We start from the raw sequence: 20,322 nt of genomic DNA on the forward strand, positions 1-20,322 counted from the left end.
GGGCGCCGACTGTCTGCCGCTAGAGGGCGGGGAAAGCCACCCACCCCTTGGAGGAGGAGGGGAGGGGGGTAGTAATATTACATTTAGAAAATATTTCTTTATTTTATTTTTTTAAGTTCGTATAAGCGACGTGTCAAAACATTGGCATAAAAAGAAATAAAATATATTCTAAAACTACATGAAAAAAAATCCGCCATTTGTTGCGTTCAAATGCACCTTGGAAATAAAGCCTTCAAGCAAGAATTGCTCATAGCTTGCAAATCATTTTCAATGATATAAAAATAAATGGTTCATGACGAAATAAAACAGGACCTGTTGTTTTTTGCTTGAGTTATCAAATGCAACAATTGGTTGCTACGCAAGTGGGGAGGAAGATAGCAAAAAAAATTGAAAAAAAGCCCCACTCAAATCAATTCAAGTCGCATTGCAAAAAAATATGGGAGAGCAAAAGAAAGTGTCAAGAACGACAGCGCAGTTGGTTGTGTCAGCAGCCAGCGTTGATGAATATACTGTCATGTTTGAAATGGAAGGAACAGCAAATCAATGGCAAGCGCTTTGGAGCTGCGTCTCCGGCAATGAGCAACTGGGATCTGCTTCATTCCGATTCTCCCTGTGCGTGTCTTTCCTCTGATCGTTTTCATTCTGCTTGGCGGCCGACCGGCCCTTGTCATTTTTCTCCCGTTTCTTGTTTCCCCGTTTTTCCGCCCGAGCATGAAATGAGTGGCGAAGCGCTGAACAAGGCGGAGAGATTACAATGGGAAGTCTTTGGAGGTCTGAGAGGAGACATGTTCCAAACTATCTGAAAGGATCGACTGTTGTGCTCCGACGCGGCTTAGTCAATGTGCACTTGTGTACTTTTTGGACATTAGCGTTTGGACAACGATGCACACCATGTACGATCCCAATTTGAACGATAAAAAAACGTTTTGTGACCATATGGATTTTGTCGTCGCTGAATATTTTCGAACTCCTTGTTCTTTCGTCAATATTAAATCGATTCTCCAAGTGGAATTTGAATCTATGACGTGGGAACAGTTCTACTCCAGTCCTGTAGGTGGCAGTATTTTACATGACAAGTCTCTTCCGAAACATAACGTTTCCAAATCTTTTGTGTTCAAAGCATGTTTTGTGTGTCCGATTCCCTTTTATGACATCATCTGGAGACGATTGTTCAACCCGTTCATTCCGGCTGATTATACACCTTTTGACGTGTGTACAGTTGGCACGGTGGTGATGCATTTTTTGGATGGAATTTCTTCATTTTTGTCGTGAATTAGCCACAGCATTACAGACAGAGTGATTCCAATTCTGTCTTCTAGATCTGCCTTATTGTTGAGTTGCACTCGTTGCACCATTAATTGACTGTTGATACGCAAAGCGGCTAATGGCTTCCCGCGCTAAGCCGTCAATCACGAGCGGGCCACCAGGCGACTCGCTCGCCGGCAAATCACCTTTTTTTTTTTTTTTTTTATCATCACGATTCCTCGCCCCAAGCCCAGTCACATGGGTTATAAAGTGAAGGGCTGCTCGATCAACGTAAATCCCCCACCTCATTCTCAGCATTTCGGGAAGGGGGGGTTCATCTATAATTCATGCCGGAAGACGCGGAACAGATTGAATTGTCACAACTCAGCCTGGTAGACGGCAGGTCGCGGCGGTGGCGGCGGCGGCGGCGGCGGCAGAGCGTGAGCCATCCTAATCAGGAACAGATCAGTGCCGTGAATTACAAATAAATAACTTTACTTGTTGTAAAGGGCTCACAAGGATGTGCTTTTGATGGACGATCGGCTGGGATGAATATTTTCCTAATTTCACAGGCGGCAAAAGTCGCAACGATATCGCATTTTTGAAAATTGTGAGCAAAGTTGTAATGAGGAAAAAAAAATTTTAAAAAACCGTTGCGCCCATTTCCAGCCGTTCACACATGAATTGACTTGCAGTCTAATAATGACCCATGCACGTTTTTCTCATGGAAGTATCATTGGATGACACCGCTGACCTAGATGGGGCGTCTCGGCAACATTTACAGTCCCTGCCATCTGCTCTCCATTTCATCTGGCTTGGGCAGAACGCTTGTTCTTACATCCGTGTCAGATGCGCTAAGCCCGGCGTCGGCCCGCCCGCCCGCCCGCCTGTCAAACCTGCCGTGATCCCATCAAAGCAGATGCGCTCCAAACAGCAATCTGGCTAATGGAAGAAGAGCTCGACGTGGCAGCGACTGGAAAACACGTGTCCCAGTTGGATCCTGACAGCGGCGTGACCTTACCGATCCATTTCAGTGCAGCGTCACTCACCTCGGAAGCATGCACACCTTTGCTCATGGTGTTGAAAGCCCGCCTCCTATCGGTGCTAGCTGAAATGAATTTGGCGTGATTTGAGTGGGTCGGGATGATGCCACCGGTATTGCGTGCGCGTGAACATCTCTGCCGACTGGCTGGCTGGTTGGCCAACCGGCCGGCTGGCCGGCCGGCCGGCCGGCTCGCTGGCCGTCCGGCCGGCTGAGTGAGTGACGCAGCGGCGGCGAGGTGGCGGCTGAAGTGCAGAGCGATGGCTCCTTATCTCCCCGTCACCGGGTGTTGCCATGGCGATCAATAGATTGCCGCCAGGGTCGATTAGCGCCGCCGTGACTCTCACCTTCCTCGTCCATCCTCATTTCACTTCATAGATTTTTATCCCTCCCTCCCAAATGCAAGAGGTGCCATAAAGGAAGTGCACTACAGTAAGCGTGCGCTGGTATGAGCAGTGAGCTGTGTCCTTGCTGTTTGGACTGCAGCTGATGGTGATGGATGAAGCGCACAACTGGAAACGTAACGGGAAATGTAATCGTGAGGTGTGTCATGAGCAAAAGCACAAAAAAGTCTCAAGAAGCCATGCCTGTAAAGACAGCAAGTCGGTCGGCCATTTTGGTTCTAAGTTTGATGATTACAACGATGGTAGCCTTTGAAAAAAATAACACCTACAAACATGACATTTGGTCAAAGCACGTATTATAAATAGAGCCACAAAAAAAGCCTCGAGAAGCCATGCCGGAAAATTCACAGGAAGTCTGCTATTTTCATTTGAAGATTGGCTATTGCTAATTTCATTTTGGAAAAGTCTGCCATTTTGGTTTGAAGCAGTCATTTTATGGTCATTTTTGCCATTGCCAGGTCACAAATGGAAGCCAGTGTGACTAGGCAACATCAAAGTTGGTAGGCACGCCGGAAAAAAAAAAAAAAAAAAAAAATCAGATTGCCTGAAAAATCGCAACTCAACGTAGTCAAAATTTTGAAAATCCAGCCCCTGAAGTCGATTTGATAGGGTAATAGGAAAATGGGCAGGCCTGCCTGCCAGTCATGATCGGGCCCCGGAAAAAGTCACAAAAACCACCATTTTGAAGGAGCCAGTGTAGCGCCATCGTGGCACATGTTCATTGGTCATTTCCAAACCGCGCCAACCTTGTAGGAATGTCGTCGTGAGTCAAAGCTAGCAATTCAGATTGGCCTTAGACGGTCGTGTAAAAACTAGCAAATGGTATTCATGTCCTGAGACCGATACGAACGCTTGTTTTCCTTTGTCCTGCAAACAGATGATGGACCGCTAGCACAGTAAGCGTTACCGATCTCCGATTGATCTTTTTCTTTTCCCCCACCAGCGTATTTCAAGGCCGTGAGAAGACGTGGAGAGAGCATAAACATATAAACACTCGCATATTAATGCGGCGCTTCACATTGAGGAAAGAGGGGAAGCGTATGAAAGGGGATCATGCATTAATCATCGGCCGCTGCGCCGACGCGCACGCCACGAGATCAAAAGGCGCCGTTTAAAAGCAGCTTAAGTTGTGCGAATATTTCCCCACGGTCTTCTTTGGACAAACAAGTGTGTTTGTTTTATTTGATTTCAACTTTGCGTACGTACCATACGACTGACTCTCTGGTCATCGTTTTAGCGTTGTTGTCTTTGCTAATGCTAAGTGCAATAGCAGATGCAAAACCTCCAGCCACTTTGGCATTACAAACATCGGCTTGTTCATCGTCAAATGGAGCGGGATGCACAAAGTAACCTTGAGGTGCCGCACGCTACGAGATTAGAGGCAACTGCCTTGTTGACTGTCCGTTAGCTCTTCTCGTTATTTGTATAGGTTCTTTTCGGTTTGCGGAAAAGGTTCATTGTTTTGTTTTCTTTTTGTGCAACTACGGCGGCGGCGGCGGCAGGCGTGTTTCCAAAGGCACGTTCTCGCACACGCTCTCACACAGCCAGTTTCCGAGCCATTCTCCATTGTGTTTGATTCCCATTGTCAGCGGGCGGCGCCGACGGATCGAATGAGCGACAATAAACGCTGCCGGCGTGAGATGATAATGAGGGATAATGGAGCTCCACGTTCAGCCCCGTCGGGTTGAGGCTGGAGGAAAAGGCATGATGAGAAAACAATGAATCCTTAATAAGGCCTAATGAGAGCGTCCCCTCTCCCGGACTAAGCCGCATCCCATGCGGCGCGGGGTCGAGTGTTTAGCGCGCGGCTAACCAAGGCGGAACTCAGGTGGCAGCGTGCTGAATAATGTATGCCCGTTGAATATTTAAGTATGACAACATGTCACGCTAAGCATAACAACACGCTCGGGTCAAGGCCGACCGACGATGGAAATAATTGATGGATACGGTTTGACATCGCAACAGGACAATTATTTGCGCGTTGAATGAGCGAGCGTACAAGGTCACGGTTTTTTTCAAAGTTGTGGAAAGTGGTTTTTTTTTTTTTTCTTTTTTAAACTAATAGCAAAGCGTCGGCATTTTCACGTCTGGGTCGGCCGAACGGACGCTTTTGTTTGGAGCCAGCCCGACACATCAAACGCCTCTTCCTTCACTCAAACGCCATCACTGCACTTTCTTTCCCCTCGGAGCCGAGTGATTGATAAGAACATGCAATCTGGATCAAAGCAAAGGCCGGCTGACCTTTTGGCGCAAATGACGGACGGACGGACGGACGGCAGTTCACTTCCGATTCGAAAAGCACTTTTTCCTCCGCTGAGGCTGAAATTGTTTATTTCCCTCCCTCCCTCCCTGCCTGCCTGCCTGCCACGCAGATCCGGTCGATGCAGCTCGGTTATGTTTCAATGTTAAAACTTGGCCGTATCGGTGACAATCTTGTCTTTCAGGCTCGTCGGTGGAAAGAGGTCATTTCAAATCCAAATTGAGGAATCAGCGCCGATGACATCCACGTTGGTTTTTGAGCAACAAGCGCACGCCACACGTCCCCGATGCCACATTGGTTTTGAGCAACAAGCGCACGCCACACGTCCTCGATGCCACATTGGTTTTGAGCGACAAGCGCACGCCACACGTCTTCGATGCCACATTGGTTTTGAGCGACAAGCGCACGCCAAATGTCCCCGATGCCACATTGGTTTTGAGCAACAAGCGCACGCCGCACGTCCCCGACGCTTCCGGCTCGGCGGACAAAGGACTCGTTATCGTCTCATTTGCCCGACTCGCCTCGACTGCAATTTGCCCGGTCGCTCGTCTTTCGATTCGCTTCTACGTCTCCTGGCCGCCCCGAGACGAACGCTAATGAGGACAGCGGCGTGCGGCCATTTGCGGATGGCCCGGCCGCCACGTCCGTTAGCGTCGGCGAGGCCCACTTCTCCCGCTCGTAAGGACACGGCTTATTATTTTCATACGCGACGATTAGCTCTCGTTTATAATGGATGTGCTTAGCTAAAACATCCGCGAGCGGAGAAGCCAGAGTAAAAGAACAAGCAACTGTTAAATTGTTCAATAAGGGAAGAATTTCAAATGAGCAAAACGATGTACTGGGGGTCGGAATGAGCCCATTTGCGTATCAGCTTTATCCGTGCAACCTGAGGTTTTTTTCCCCGTTTCTGTCATTTTTAATGGGGAAAAAAAAAGAAAAATCTGACAAATTTGGTACCTTGGTTTGTCCAGCTAATGGCCCTCCCTCTTAGGCTTGCCGGAAAAGGCCGGATTGCGACCGGAGAGCGTGCGTCATAAATTTGCGTCCCGTCAAACCACGGCAAAGTAAAGGACGAGGCCTCGCCTTTTCGTGGCAGAGGTGAATGCAAATGAGCCAGCCTGCCAGCTACATCTGATTAAAAGTAATCGCCTGGCAGTATCAGCCAAAACACACAGAAACTAAAAGACACGATATGGAAAAGAGATTAGCTTGGGAGGATTTTTTTTTTGGCGGGCTCCAGATAAAAGATCTCATTACTGATAAGTGCTTCAAGTTTGAGGAAGAAGAAGGAGAAGCAAAAGAACGGAAACTTCTAAGCTACGCTCGCCAAATTTGTCACGTTACATGTTGTCGACCCGCTTGTAATTTTAAAATCACATTTTAAGATAAGGGATCAAAGTTTTGCGGTTGGAAAGCAACGATTGGAATTTTGGAAATGAATGTCATTCTTTTCGACCACAAAAGTGTCAGGGTCGGGTGGAGCACGGAGCAGGACGACCAGGTGCAGCTTGGACCAGCTTGGTTTATCGGTGAACTCGAAAAAGGCAAAGTGACACGACGTAACCACAATAACATGGATGACTGACCGGGACGTGAAACCAGACGACATCAGGACATGGCGACAGCGAGACCGGACGACAGCAGGAACCAAAAAACCTCATGACAGGAACACTCAACGTAAATCCAACACCGAACAACCACAACCAATGATCCGACAGGGAGTGAGGGGCAGGCACACAGGACTTATATACACGACAGGTAACGAGAGAGGCAGGTGGGAATAATCACACTCATCATGGGCACACAGGAGGGGAGGGGAGGGGCGAGCACACAGACACACAAACAGAACTATGAAACGATCGGGGACGAGTCCTGACACAAAAGTTTGGCATTCCAACAGGGGGGTGTAGACTTTTTCTATTCACTTTGGTTGTCCTCCCTTAATACGGCAACAAAAAGCAATGTGAGAAAGTGCTCGATTGATCATTTTGTCTGCAGAAAGATGATTATGGATGGGCACCAAATCAGCGCTGGCGTGTTTTCCTGATGGACGACGGCGGCGAGGCGAGGCGAGGCGAGGTGAAGCCAGGCCAGGCCAGGCCAGGCCAGGCCAAGCCAGGCCAGGCCAGGCCAGGCCAGGCCAGGCCAGGCCAGGCCAGGCCAGGCCAGGCCAAGCCAGGCCAGGCGGCCAACCAACGCACGAAGCCCACGCTCAATGTCCACAGCCGCTATTGTGCCCGCTAATTAAATGACAAATTGTGACCCCGGAAATGTCTGCCGGGAGCGGCAAACTTTTCTCATCGGATGCCGCCGCGGGCGTCCGTTTTCTCATTTGCAGCGCCGACGGAGGCCATTTAACCTTTTGCTGTCCTGAAAATCATTCAAGAGTGACATCTTTTTCTTTTCCCAACCGCTGTACTTGCTGTTTTGATCTGTGGTCTGAAAAAGCATCACCATTCTTCCCATCTGTTGTTTTTTTCTGGGGCAAAATTGTACTTTTCGTCGACGCCACACTTTGACGTGTCCATTTAAGCTCTCCAGCCCAAATTAGCAAAGGAACATTTTGCTCCATTAAAGAAAAGCCACTTTGCTTCCCAGCTTTGATGGCTTAAAGCCTTTTAATGTCTCCAATTGGTGGCGGCGGCGGCGGCGGCGTGCCGTCCTAACGTTGCCTTTGACTGCCATTTTGGCTCTTTCCGCGCACAAATTAGTCGGCTCTCGTTAAAGGCAAATGAATGGCTGGCGCCGTCTGGCTTCCTGCCAGCAGCCGTCTGGGTAAAAGCGGCCCGCCAGCCTCACCGATACCAATTGCACATTTGTTTTCTTTGCGGCAACGCTGCTGACTTTGGCGGGGCGAAATGAAGGCACAATGCTCGCGAGGGGCTTGTTGAGCACGGCCACTTGAAGGAAAGGAAGGCAACTCAACAGATTGGCGCGGCCATTTGAGCTTGCGGTCCTCTGAGTTACCTCCGCTTCATCCCTCGCCGTCTAACGTCACACATTACACGTCGGGGTCGGAGCCCAACCGCCGATTTTTCCATTTGTCCGCCCGAACCAAGGCGCTATTGTTCTGAAATTGTCTCTCCGCTAAGTGACAATCGGTTGGATACGTTCCAATGTGGCAGCGTTTGACAATATGTCGCCGCGGCCCTCCTGGGAAATTTCCCTTTTGCTCGCCACCAATTTGCCCCGCCTCGCTCGCTCGCTGGCTGGCTGGCTCGCTCGCTGCCAAATAGGTTGCGGGAGAAGAAAATTGCCCACTGCGCCGGTGACAGACACTTGCTGTGAATGGCGTCATGGACTTGATGGGACCCCTGTGATTATTGTGAAGTGGAATTTTTCCCTCCATTTTAGCGGCAGACCTCCCTCCGTGAGGTGCGTCGACGACGCTGTTTCCCTGGAGCCCGGCAGATAAGCGCGGAGGCAATTTTGACAAGCCGCGCTGATGTCGAATTCACCACAACGGCTTTCCGTGGAGGCCTCGCTGCGCAACTAGTCACTTCTTTCAGCGTGCTAGTCTCACTTAGCCGTCTGTCCGTCCGTCCGTCACTGGTTGGTTTTGCCTTCGGCTCCTGGACAGCCACCATCTTTCCTTCTTTGACGGACACGAGGGCGTTTGTTTCCCTCCGCATGGTGGCCCGGCATCCTCCGTGCATCTCAGGGTGACAGAATGCTGATAATCCTCGGCAGCCAGCCATTCATCCCGCTCCGTCCTCATCTATTGACTCGGCGGCCACGTTGACTCAAAGCCGCTAATGCTCGGAATAATAATCCGCCACGTGGCGCATTTACTCAGAAGATCAACACTGGGTGCGTTGTCTCGTTCGCGCGTCCTTCTGGCAAATTCATTAGCAAAAGGCAAACAAACCAAAGCGCTGGCACAGATGCTCTCTGACATTTTCTCAAGGGGGACGCTTTTTGATTTGCTTGATATTTTCATGCACAATGAGGGCCAAAAACAGGCTCGGTTGTTCGTGTGAGATTTCTTTTTTCCCAATGATCCCAAAATACGTATATCAGGACAGCGGCAACTATGCTAACGTGACACTTTAAGGTCAACTCGTCTGGCTGACGCGGCTAACATTATCCATTCATTATTTATTTGTGCGCCCATCGCGCCAAGGCGGCGGAACCCAGCGCACGCACGCACGCACGCAGGCACGCACGCACGCAGGCACACGCTCGCACTTCATTAATGTCATTTTATTATTCATAGCAAGACGAGGAGGGGGGCCAAGTTACAGCAGGGAGTCAAGCTGTTCTGACCTTCGCACAAAACGGTGGGCAGGAAATGATTACCCCGAGCCAAAAGCTGCCGGGAGGTTATGGATGACTTGCTTTGCTCCCAGGAAAAGTAGCTTAGCGTATAACATTGATCAATTGAAATGAAATGTCAAAAAGTGGCTTGACAGCGCCCTGCATTTGCGGATTCATATGAAGCAACGTCAACCGTATGCAAAGAGTGGCCACCCCGCCTAAACATGTTTACCCTCAACCTCAATATCGATCATTGAAATCCGATGCGAAATGTGACGTTTGGGTCAAAGCGAGCCATGGCAACAAGTCTTCTCATTGAGTTTGCTTTTGCTTGTCGTTCTCGCCCATTTTTATTTCTCTCTTCAACCGGAGCAGCGAAAACAGATTGCAATTACGGACACTCGCTTAGCCTTTCTCGCAGCGCTCACGCGTTACGTTTCCATGGAAACTGCATCCGCAAACATTCACAGTATGGACGGGATATAAATAGGCACGCGGCATGTGTCGCTCCAGCTGATTTCCTTGAATGTTTGCTCCGCTTTGATTACCGGACCGTCGCTCGCGCTTGATTAAATATGGCGCTCGCTCGGGCTACGCGAGCGAGCGGGAGGTGACAAATTGGACACATTTGCAAAACTTTCCATCTCATGTCACAGTGCTGATTGTCCGACTTGATGAGACGTTTTTTTTTTTTTTCTTTTTCCAGGCAGGCAGGCAGGCAGCCATCGTTGTCATGGTAGAATGACAAGTTTAAAGATCAAAGAACTGTCAAAGAGAGGGGAATTACTACATAAAAGACAGAATCTGACAAATGGGAAACGCAATCTCATGAGATCGAAAAACACAAATTCACCACTCAAACTGCAAGTCCATTAGCTTCATGCTAACACATCGTGGGAAACGAAGATTTGAGTTGAGGTTGCGCCTGTGATCATCTTCAAGCTCGAAAGATGATCTCTAATGCCAAAGTGGAGGAGATGGAAAGATCTGACAGAGCTGAGGGCATATCACGGCCTCTCACAGGTGTTTGTTCCAATGACGCCAGACAGGGAAAGAAATGCAGAGAGAAAAGACAAGCCGGGCCCGCATGTGGGAAAAGCTGCTTCCCGCGGTTGCCTTTTTCCCCTGCGGCGAGCGCCCGCCTGCCCGCCCGCCGTCCTCCACCCGAACCATCAGATCGTGCCGATCCGCGAGGGGGCGGGGGCAGCCATGCCCTGCCCTACCGCGGTAGCAACTCGGTGGAATGAAGAAAGGAGACGCTTGGCAAATAATGGCGACAGGAAGTGCAGCCGCAATTGAATGATTTCCCACCCTGGTCGGGCCGCGCGTGTCTCTCTCGACGTGTTGCCGCATATCGGGAAGCGTGGCACGATATGAAGCAGGAGGGAAACGCAACACGTGGGCCTGATGACTTTGAAAGAGCAGCAGAGTGCCGCAACTCCATTTTTGTTTCATTTTTCGAATGACCAGAACGTCATCGGCCCGGCCGGCTACGCCCCTTTGCGTTAGCATTCTTTCATTGAATCCACCGACGGGCCTTGCTTGAGAAAAGACCTTTTGGTAGGTCGACGGCTTTGTGAGCCCATTCAAAAGACTTTCAAGAATACGGAATCGGACCCAAAGCAGGTCATAAGCGGCAAGATCCTTTGCTGCTCCTCCGTTAAGGCTTCCTCATTTGAGCTTTTGTTTATCAAGTCCCACCTATCCTTTGTCCGCTCTGCCTCTTCTCGTGTTGGAGAGAGAGAGAGAGAGCGAGAGAGCGAGGAGAAAGAGGGCAAAAACAAAAGAGGCTTTTAACAGGATTAGAACGAGCAGGATTAGAGCAAAACGTTTGTTGCGTGTGTTAGTGGGAAGGGAAGGGAAGGAGACAGACGGAGAAAGCCGCACTCTACCTGCTGCTGCTGCTGCTGCTGCTGCTGCTGCTGCAAGTAGAAGGGCCAAGGTCCCTCGATATGGAAATGTTTGACGGCTGCAAGAGCCCGCCCGACATGCCGCAAGCGCCAACAAAGCATGAAATATACATGGGCAACGCAGGCGCAAGTGTGAGCTACACAAACACGCTCGGGAAGGTTCAACGGGCCGCGTGCGTGCGTGCGTGCGTGCGAGCGTGCGTGCGTGCCAACGTGCATGCTTGCATGCGTCACCCAGGGCCACAAAAGCTCGTGGCGCTTTGTCAGCGTTTCTTTTCTACGCCCAACAAGCCGGGTCCTAATTGCAGCCGTCGCACCTGGTGCGCTCGATGCTTGGAAAAAGCGTCCCGTCCCGAGCGAGTTCTTTCGCTTTTTCTTCTCCCATCTGTTGTCGGTGAGTTCCCTATGGCGTGCGTCTCCTTGTAAAAGCGCTGAGCGTGACACTTAATGATGGGCCCTTGTCATTTCTTTTCCAAAACGCCACCTCACGCCGGTCTCTTATCGGCCGTATCGACGGCGGCGGCCCTAATCCACTCTCCCATCTTAATTGCATTTCCCCCTCCCCGACAATCCCGCCATTCCTCGTTTGTCGGCGGCGCAAAACAACGAGCCGTCCCTCGACCGCTCGCAAACTCGGCGCTCGGGCTGCGAGGCGGCTTTCGAGCTGGCCGCGCGCACGGCGGCAACATTTTCCAGCAGCCGCACGACAGCACTTCAGAGTTCCCGTCATCAAAATCCACCAAGTGCCCGTTTCAATGCCGTGCTTGAGATGACAAATATGGAATTAGGTGGGGAAAAAAGGTCATTCGTTAAGGGAAGTTGGTGAGTTTATTGGACTTTTTAGCTGATTCATATGATGTTGCCTTTTTTGACTTCTTCTGCGGTGTGTCTCATTGATTTCCCCCCTCACTTTTCTATCTCAGAAAGAAGAAACGAAAAAAGTCCAATTCCCCCAACATCCACGCCGTCTCTCGCACTTTGAATCAAGCTCATTAGCCGCCGCCGCCGCCGCGAGTGAAGAAGCGGACTCGCTCTCAACTTTTTCCCCTCGCTCGATTCACGTCGGAAGCAAAAGTGGAAGTTGGAAGTTTGTTCGTCGTTTGGTTATCAAAACAAGCTCATTAAGCTGCACGGAGAGACGAGGCTACGCTAATGAGGAGCCCGCATTAGAAAGTAGCTCGGATGACACTCCCAACTTAGCGCTGTTCAAGCCGCGCCCGCCCTCGTGTTTTAGACAAGCCACAAACATTCGATAAACTTGACAACTTGTATTTCCTTTTTTAAGCGGTTATATGCAGTATAAGCTGTTTTTCCAGCCATCGCTAGCAAATGTTGAGTTACTAAAAGAGTCCAAGGAGGAGTGATGAGAGGTTAATTTGTCTGGAAAACTGGTCATTAGTCCTCAGCTGAGGAGAAGCACGGCCAGGTAGGAACCTCGACTTGAAAGCTATACGCTTGACCTTTACAGATTGGACCTCCACTTTTTGGGCTGGATCCGATGGCACTTTCAAAAAAGAAGCGGATGCAAAAAAAAAACCCCGAAAAAGTCAATCTCCTGTCTTAACGAAGCCTTGCTTCTGATGTCGGCCTCGGCCTTGGCTAATGATGACGCTTTAGTTAGGCGAAGGCAAAAAAAAAAAAAGCGAGCGAGCCAGCGAGTGAGCGAGGCTAAAAGGATTCCGGTGGGCTTGGGGTGGAATAGACTTTACTGATGTCTGGCCGGTCTTGGCTAATGATGAGTGCGGTGAAGGACAGCGGGAAGAAAAAAAAGAATCGGTTCAGGGAAATAACGGTGAGGTGTGTGCGGCCGCGTGGTCGTCATCCTCCTCGACTCGCAGCTCGGTGTTTTTCGACACAAAGTGGCTTCGTCGTTGACGTTGGCTTTCAGAGAGCGACGGCGGTCACACGTCTTTTCCAAAGCTCCGAGAGAGTAAAAGCAGTCAAACGCAGCCAATCTAAGTTGATGGATTTTCCCGCTGTGTCTGAGTGCAGGGGAGAATCATTACGGCAAAATTGAAACGCAATAGTGTCACATTAGAGCGCAAACGGCCTTGTTGGCTTTTTTTTTTTTTTGTCAGACAAATTTGCGGCGCAATCAAGGTGATGGTGTGGCTCCCGTGTAAAAACGATTGTCTGATGAATCGGGCTCCCGGAAATGAAATGGAACATTGTTGAGAGCGGAAGAAAAGACGTCTCTGTTTCCAGACTTAGATAAGAATTCTTCAGCCTTGCTAGCTATGGATGAAATTTACCCAAGCCATATGGCGCCTCCCCACCCCCGAAAAACGCTTTGATAGTTGCTCATACGAATCGTTGAACTATATTAGCGATAGTGTTTGGCGTGTTAGCGTGTTTAGCCTTTAACATGTCAGCAGGCGCTTTTGTCGTGTATTCTCTTTCCGAGGCCCCGCCGGGCACAGAGTGGCGTTTATGCACGCGTGCCATTTGTATGCGGCCGCTGAGTGAAAATGAGTGGCTGCCTGCGTGGCTGCCTGCCTGCGTGGCTGCCTGCGTGGCTGCCTGCGTGGCTGCATGCGTGGCTGCCTGCGTGGCTGCCTGCGTGGCTGCCTGCGTGGCTGCCTGCGTGGCTGCCTGCGTGGCTGCCTGCGTGGCTGCCTGCGTGGCTGCCTGCGTGGCTGCCTGCCTGGCGCTGTCTGCCGCTGCGCAAGTGGCTCCGCCCCGCCCGTTATGAATGGCAGCCTGGCATTTGTCAAATGATAGACTCACTCAAATGGCAACTTTTGTTTTGTGTTTATCAGGCGGGCGGGCGGGCGGACGGACACGGCGGCAGATGTCATTTCTTTTGAATTGGACTTTGTTCTGGAGGCGTCTAACCCTCGTCAACCACGCAATTCCAAAGTGACCATTTGATGTCTTTAAAGCTGCAGTGTATTTTGTTTTTTTGGGTTTCATTTTCTCGTCAGTGTGACTCATTCTTACCAAGCGCGCCATTTCAACTGTCTTTGGCTGAGGTTATTATTGTCAACACCGTTACGCCGCAACCATAAAGGGGAGCTGGACAAAGAGATTTCAAGTGGCGAGTAAAGGCATATTATTATACTTGAATAGCTCGCTCTCCCTCCCTCGGGGGAGTGAAACAATGTTCACCAAGAAGAAAGGAGGGAAAGAGCCAGAGCGTGGCTCTTTTTGCGGCATTGCGCCTCCAGGTCATTAGGCCGAGGCACGTCGTGTTCAATTAGCGCTCCATTCCTTTGTTGGGCTATCAAGAAAAATTGGGTCTGGAAAACAAAGATTATCGGTGTCCTCGATGGGGAATTGTTTCATTTTCGCTCCGTTGCTCAAGGGCAGGCAGGCAGCCAGGCAGCCAGGCAGCCACGCAGCCAGGCAGCCACGCAGCCAGGCAGCCAGGCAGCCACGCAGGCAGCCAGGCATGCAGCTTGGTAGGAACGACAATCTGTCTTTAGAACATATCAAAAGAAGATATTGAAAATAGAATTGTTTGGTAAGCCATTGAAAGCCAGCGAAAATATTGGATTGGAGGCGCAAGCCTGGTACGTCGTAAAAAAAAAGTGACTTTGTGATTCATTTAGTCACACCTCGGCGGCACGCTGCTAAGCGTGTCGGGTCATCAGTGTGAAAGCCACCCGGAGGTTACGGCCGTCGTCTCCGAGCTCCGACACAACAACCCTCGGCGAGTTTGAAAAAGAAGCAGCATTTTTATTCTCGGCTTCGCAGCTCGCTACCTGCGTTCGACACACTTTAGCCGTCTCAGTACTAGCGGAAAACAGTGTACTATGTCGTCCTTGAGTGGGAAAAAAATCCCAAAAGGTCACCTGCACTTTCTGCCTGGTGATGGGAGGAGAGAGTACCTTGCCGGTACAACTAAATAATATCTGTGAAAAAGCAGTTTCAATTCACGTTATCACCTTTTTTTTTTTTATTTTTTTTTTTTTTTTAACAGTGCCCTCCAGTATTATTGGTGGCCTCGGTGAAGATAAGCTCATTACTTTTTTTCAGGGCTCATCTTTGCCAATAATTCCGGAGGGCAAGAAATCCTATTTATGTCTTTGCTATGTCTTATCTGGCACGTTTGCAGAAATTCATAACTGTCTTTCCGGTAAGAGATGATCTTTCAAACGGGAGGCAAAGATCACAAATTCGATCATCCTGCAGTGATTGAGCTCAGCAGAGCAGAGCAGAGCAGAGCAGTGCGGCTTCGTTTTCATTTGAATGCATGTGCTTACATCATTTCGAGAAAACAAATGGCATATTTCAGCTACAATGAGACGACAGATTAAAATAAATACTGATGGTGATATTTACGGTGGTGTACCACAAGGTTCTGATCTAGGTACCATACGATTTCCTTGATGGACTTTGAATTCCATATGGAATGAAGAATTCTTGTTTTGAAAATAAAAAGGGACTATACGGACAGTGGTGAGGTGGACGTCCACTTTACCACTGTCCTGCTTTGTCATTTGGAAAATAAAAGGAAAGGAAGCAACAACAAAAAAAAGATAGTCGAGTCTCATCAAACTTTAACCACGGGTTGATCCTTGTGCTAATTTCGCCTCAAATCCACCGATTCTGTTTTCATGGTGCATCATTTGGAAAGCCAACCATGGGAGAAGATTGTTTTCTCTTTTTACGCATTTGCATTTTAAACAGTGGCATTTTGCAGTGCTGACTGAATTTCACCGGCCGGCTCTTTATGGACTTGATCTAATTATCTTCAAGAGAGTCTGGGGAAATTCCGAGCATCACGCTCGGTCGGAGAAGGCCGAGGTTGGCAGTCGGGGACTTTGGACCAGAAAATGGAGCAGTAAAACTGACCTGTTGTTTTCCATACACAGCCAAAAGAAGACATCGATGCCCAGCGACAAGTTTTCCAAGATTGGAAGGCACCGCGAGGTCACTGTGCTGCCTACAACAGTGTCATGTAAATAAATAAATAAATAAATAAATAAATAAATAAAAAAGTTGTTGTTGGATGTTCCACTATTGGTGGATTTAATCCTTGAAAACTTGCTTAATATATTCCGAGCAATGTCAGAAGACCTCTCGGGAAAGTCAGCAAAGCCTGTTTAGAATTGAAATTATAAAGTCCTGTGAGGCTCCAAGTGTGCCTTCTGGAATTACTGATATGTTTGGGGAAGCAGTTTTCAGATGGCGCCATCACACACACGCAAATATGCACACTCACACACGGACATATTTTCCTTTGCACTCGGGAGCCGAGCCGAGCCGAGCCGGGCCGAGCCGAGCCGGGCCGAGCGACGCCACAACTGCCGGCCGGCCGGATAAAGCATAAGATTTCATTTGTCCTGGTCGTCCGCTTGAGGTGCATTATTAAACACCTGGGGAAATGCGGACAGGAAATTAGGCGTGGCACGGCGGCGGGTCAGAGGCGCACTTTATGATCGATCCCCACCCCCACCCGCGTCCACCCACCTCTTAAATCCCGACGCTAATATTACGCTTGCTTGTCCCTTGATTTATTAGGCGAGACGGTCCAAGCGTGTGACGAATCGCAGACGACTGTCAAAAGCGTGAGCTTGAGGCTACGTGAAGAACTCCACATAAACGGCGACTAATCCCTCTTTTTCAAATGTTCTGCCTTTTGTGCTCAAGGATGTCAACTCTACAAGGTTTGCATGCAAATCGTAGGTAGGGCTGGAATTTGAATTTGAACAACCAAGTGGGCTTTTTTTGCGAGCTGTGTTTGGCCGGCCTATCAATTCCGCCCCATAGCTAGCTCGCTCGCATCCGCACGCTTTGGCAATTAGAACAAGCGGCGCCCTCGTCGGAGGACGCAATTAGCGGGAATCCGACAGATTGAAATCTACGCAAATGTTAATCTCCCGCCGTGAAAATGTCAAAATAAAAATGTCAGCGGCGATGGCGTCCCGCGCTTTAATGAGCAAATAAGCTGCCGAGTGCGAGATTCAATTAAAAAAGATTTAAAGAAGCCACAACAAAAGCAGCGCGAGAGAAGGTTAATTATCCAATTCAATCAAGGCTCTTGCCGCTGAGCAAACTTGACGGACGGCGTTTACAGTAAGGGCACGGCTCGGCTCGGCTCGGCTCGACTCGGCTCGGTTCGGCTCTGCTCTGCTCGGCTCGGTTCGGCTCTGCTCTGGTCGGCTCGGCTCGGCTCGGCTCGGCTCTGCTCTGCTCTGCTCTCTCGGCTCGGCTCGGCAGTACACATTTCAACAATAGTGAAGCCAGTGGACGTGGACTTAGTGATTTGGCGCCACTGGCATGGTGCAATTGATTCCATCTCGTACATTCATTTTCCATAGCGCCCGCCGGCCCTCATTAGGGTGGAGCCGGAGCTGAATTTTACCCAGCGTAGCCGACCGAATCCACCCTGGACATTTTTCTAGCGCTCATTAAGGTCGCTGGTGAGCTGAAGCCAATCGCTCGCCCATCAATAGTTGACCGCAAACAAATGATTCATTCCTAAGAATGGAATCCTTTTTAAAATAGATCAAAATGTGCACGGGGTGACATCTTAACAAATGAGCAAACTAAGTTGGACATTGAAATCAATGAAATAAAAACGTCAGGCTGAGCAGCACAAACTGGAATGTCCACTTTCTGAACATGAGCTCATACGTATTTGGTGTCCAAGACGAAAAGCGACATTGCCTTGCACGCAATCAAATCACGTGACATGCTCCAAGTTGTCCTTTCTTAATCACAAACGCGGGCGGACGAGGCAGCCTTTGCTTATTTGGACGAGATGTTCAAAAGACAATCAATGGTGTTTCATTTTTTCAAAGGCTCATTAAAACAAGTTGGACGTTTGCTCGCCATGAGCGCGCGCGTGCGTGCGTGCGTGCGTGCTTGTGCCGCTTGTTAGTTGTTGGGTTTTTTTTTGGTCTTTTTTTTCCTTGGTGAAAGCGGGAGGCTAATAGGCAATCTATTCCGTCTCACGCCAACCTGGGCTGACTGGACGCCAGCGATAACGAGACTCTCTGGGACTGGACCGGACCGACACAAAGACTTCGGGACACCTCGGGCCGCATACGCCAGTCAAAAATCAACGTTTGGCTTGTAATGGGAACTTGGATTCATCTTACCGTGGGAAGACGCCGAGCGAGCGCAAATGATCAGAAGACTCTCTGTCTCCGTCCAGCCTTCGGGTTCCGCATCCAATTTGCACCAGCAATCAATGATGTCATCCTACGGGGTGTCAGAGGACATCTCAGTGGAGGAGCTTTCATAAGCATACATGCATATAAGTCACGTGTGTGTGTGTGTGTGTGTGTGTGTGTGTGTGTGTGTGTGCGTGTGTGCGTGTGCGTGCGTGTGCGTGCGTGCGACGCCCGTGATGCGATTGCGGCTCGCTTCCGAGGAGCAACACGGCGCCTGCCTGCCTGCCTGCCAAGTTTGCGGGCCCACAGGAATCATAACTCAAGGTGGAGGTCAGTGGATTTATTCCTGGGTGTGATTGTTTTTCCACACACACTACCATGCACAGCCACCCAGCCAACCCACACACGCACAGCCTGGGCAAATTTTTTGTCTGGCTTTCAAGTGGATAAGAAATATAGGAAGCAATGCTTTCCCTGGAGCACAACTTCTCATCTCTTTTGACTTTGTGCTGAGGCATTAACTTTTCTTCTTCTTCTTCTTCTGAGACAATTCCTCAGGCTCTCAGACAATGCAAACATCAGTCTGAGCAGATTAATTATACCCGGCAGGGGAGAAAGGGATGGTAATAATACTACTAAAAAAAAGAGGGGGAGGGGGGTTGTTGAAAAAGCACCAAGCTTGACGATATAGATCCCCTTGACCCCAGGCTCATGTGGCACCTGCTGGTCTTTACAAGAGCAGAGGAAAACGTATCAATATTTCACATCCAAGAGAAAAGCGTCCACCCATGAGCTAGCATCTTTTATTCATCAAAGCTTGGAGATATGAGGAGATGCATCCTGTGGCCCGCACGCTGCCCGCGGGCCTACATGTACGTATAACTTGTAGCATACAGGTGAGTCTTCTCAAGGACCAGTCATTACTAAGTGAGCCTCCATGGAAGGTCTCGAGCATTCTTTGCCGTTGGCGTCCAAACGGAATCCGCCGACTCGCCTTATTTATTCGTAGGAGCTGAACGTTGACAGGGTTAAGGGTTATTTGTAGAGATGACAGACGGCAGAATTGGATATCGATCTGGCGAGGGTGCTGGTGGTGAACAACTGGAAGGGGAGAAAATGAAAAGCGGATTTCTCTCCTGAAACGCCGCCCGAGAGCAGGTCGGGTCAACAGATGGACGGCGATAAGCAGCGGAAGCAGAAGGCCGCGGAGAGATAAGCCATCCGCCCGACGTCACACTTGACCTGACGTCTGGAGAAAAGCGGGTTTTCGCCAAATCAAACGACGAAGGACAGTTGAAAATCGCAGCCCGTCGATTGTCTCGTGGACTGTCAAAAGTGTATAAAGTGGGCCAGAAGTTGAAGAGTCATCCATTTCAACAGCTTTAGATTTTCAGTGGCGGGAGGTGAATGAAGTGCAATGGGATTCCCCAAAGCCTCCATGTCATTAGACCATCCTACTCTTTAGTTTTTCTTTTTAAAGATGACCAAATCCACGGGGGTGTCCCAGCGAGCCGGCCCGCGAACGGCGGGCTGGCCTTTTATTACTTTGCGCTTACGGGGAACCTGCCAGAAGCCTCGGAGAATAGGAAGAGGAAAGCGTATCCGTGTCGCCTGAAAATTGCACATCCCTCAGTCGAGCGAGTGTTGTTTGCGGCGATAGCGGACGGGCGGGCGGGCGGCGGCGGACGTTGTGAGTGCATTTCTTTGGAAAGCAAGCGTCAAAACGCTTGGAGTCTCTTGCCTTTGGCATAAATAAAATCAACACTGAGCTGCCGGTTAGTGTTTTGAAATGTCAAGGTGACAAAAGATGGTTCCACCCCAAGCGCAGAGCAAAGAAGACTAAAATGGATGCAGTCATAAAAGGCACCGCTGCTAGCTAGCTAGCTAGCTAGCTAGCGCTAACGTTCAAACGCTACAATACATATCGAACCTTCGGCCACGTGCCTCCGAGCTAACAGCTCGCGCTAACGTTCAAATGCTACCGTAGGCCTCGCTCCACAGGCGCTAATGTTTCCTTGGCTTGTTCCGAGCAGTACGGCTTCAAATGCACATACTTCAACGGCAAAATGTCAGCTGCAAATTGAACGCTAAAGTAACCACGCTTTGTGTTGCCTGACGGGCCCACCCTCTCGGCAGCCTT

The 20,322-nt window shown here is 49.7% G+C and overlaps 1 protein-coding gene across 8 annotated transcripts in view; it reads right to left on the reverse strand.

The window, feature by feature from the left end:
• Positions 1–77: 77 nt before the first annotated feature.
• LOC148386831 (polypeptide N-acetylgalactosaminyltransferase 10-like) overlaps positions 78–20,322 on the reverse strand; it is a 42,393-nt gene continuing 22,148 nt past the window's right edge. For 7 of the 8 annotated variants that reach the window (XM_088398511.1, XM_088398510.1, XM_088398506.1 and 4 more), the window contains 2 exons: positions 18,168–18,270; positions 78–2,799 (listed from right to left, as the gene is read on the reverse strand). The gene's annotated coding sequence lies outside the window, so the exon portion shown is untranslated. Of the gene's footprint in view, positions 2,800–14,524; positions 16,007–18,167; positions 18,271–20,322 lie in introns of those variants that run through there. The other variant, XM_088398508.1, reaches the window with a different exon arrangement.

This window comes from Syngnathus floridae, chromosome 15 (genome assembly GCF_059516105.1).
Source record: "Syngnathus floridae isolate MCC-2025c chromosome 15, RoL_Sflo_1.0, whole genome shotgun sequence".
NCBI classification, from domain to species: Eukaryota; Metazoa; Chordata; class Actinopteri; order Syngnathiformes; family Syngnathidae; genus Syngnathus; species Syngnathus floridae.